Source organism: Sinocyclocheilus rhinocerous, unplaced genomic scaffold (genome assembly GCF_001515625.1).
Source record: "Sinocyclocheilus rhinocerous isolate Xijiao unplaced genomic scaffold, SAMN03320098_v1.1 scaffold38, whole genome shotgun sequence".
Lineage (NCBI taxonomy): Eukaryota > Metazoa > Chordata > Actinopteri > Cypriniformes > Cyprinidae > Sinocyclocheilus > Sinocyclocheilus rhinocerous.
The window spans coordinates 599,720-600,747 of record NW_015666482.1 but is presented as its reverse complement, the minus strand read 5'-3'; the positions used below and the strand labels follow the sequence as shown (position 1 = coordinate 600,747).

At 30.0% G+C, this 1,028-nt stretch overlaps 1 pseudogene; it reads left to right on the top strand.

The window, feature by feature from the left end:
- Positions 1-1,028, top strand: part of LOC107732283 (fatty acid desaturase 2-like) — a 17,281-nt pseudogene that overhangs the window by 8,209 nt on the left and 8,044 nt on the right.

Below are 1,028 nucleotides of genomic sequence, written 5' to 3'. Positions count from 1 at the left end.
GTAACCCAACCGCTGGGTCAAAACAACCCAATTGCTGGGTTTGTCCCTATTTTACCCAGCACTGGGTTGTATTTAACCCAGCATTTTTTAGAGTGTAGGACTAGTTATGATAGACACCATCAGCCAGGCATGTTTACCATCTTCTTCTGTTGTTATTTCTCAGTTGGACCTCCTCTGCTCATTCCGGTGTATTTCCAGTTCCAGATCTTTCACAATATGATCGCACATGGTCTTTGGGTGGTAGGTTACCACGATTGCTTTGACTCTTACCTTGTTTATGTGCTGATTTAATTAAACAATTAAATATAGCTTATATTTAAATATTGCTTAATTTATATAAGTCGAAATTTGAAATGTATAAGTAAAAACGTTAACTTATTTGTGTAAAATATACTATTATGTAAAACTTACTAGTTATTATGCTACAAATATTATTTTATTGTCCTTCAGTGGCATTTTATTATATTATATTTATTAAATAGTATATTATTTTAAAATATGTATATATTATATATCAATAGTATTACATTTTTTATATATATATATATCGATTTACTATATACTATAAATTTAATATTTATAAATTTACAGCTGTACATAACATTTATATCATTAATATATACCGTGTATGTGTGTGCGCGTGTGTGTGTGTGTCTATATAAATTAAAAATATAATTTATATCATAATAAACATTCACCAAACTTTAAATATTTATTAAATATTTTGACATGTATTAATATTTTGACAATGTGTTCCATTATTATCAAGAGTCCCATTTAGCACATTTTATCATGTCTATTTTGCAAATTTCTCTTTAATATTAGCACAAAATGTCTGATTATGAGTAGATTATGATTTTCACTGATTTTCTGTTCTATACACTCTAAAAAATGCTGGGTTAAATACAACCCAGTGCTGGGTAAAATAGGGACAAACCCAGCAATTGGGCTGTTTTGACCCAGCGGTTGGGTTAAATGTTTAACCCAACCTTCTGGGTAGTAACCCAACCGCTGGGTCAAAACAACCC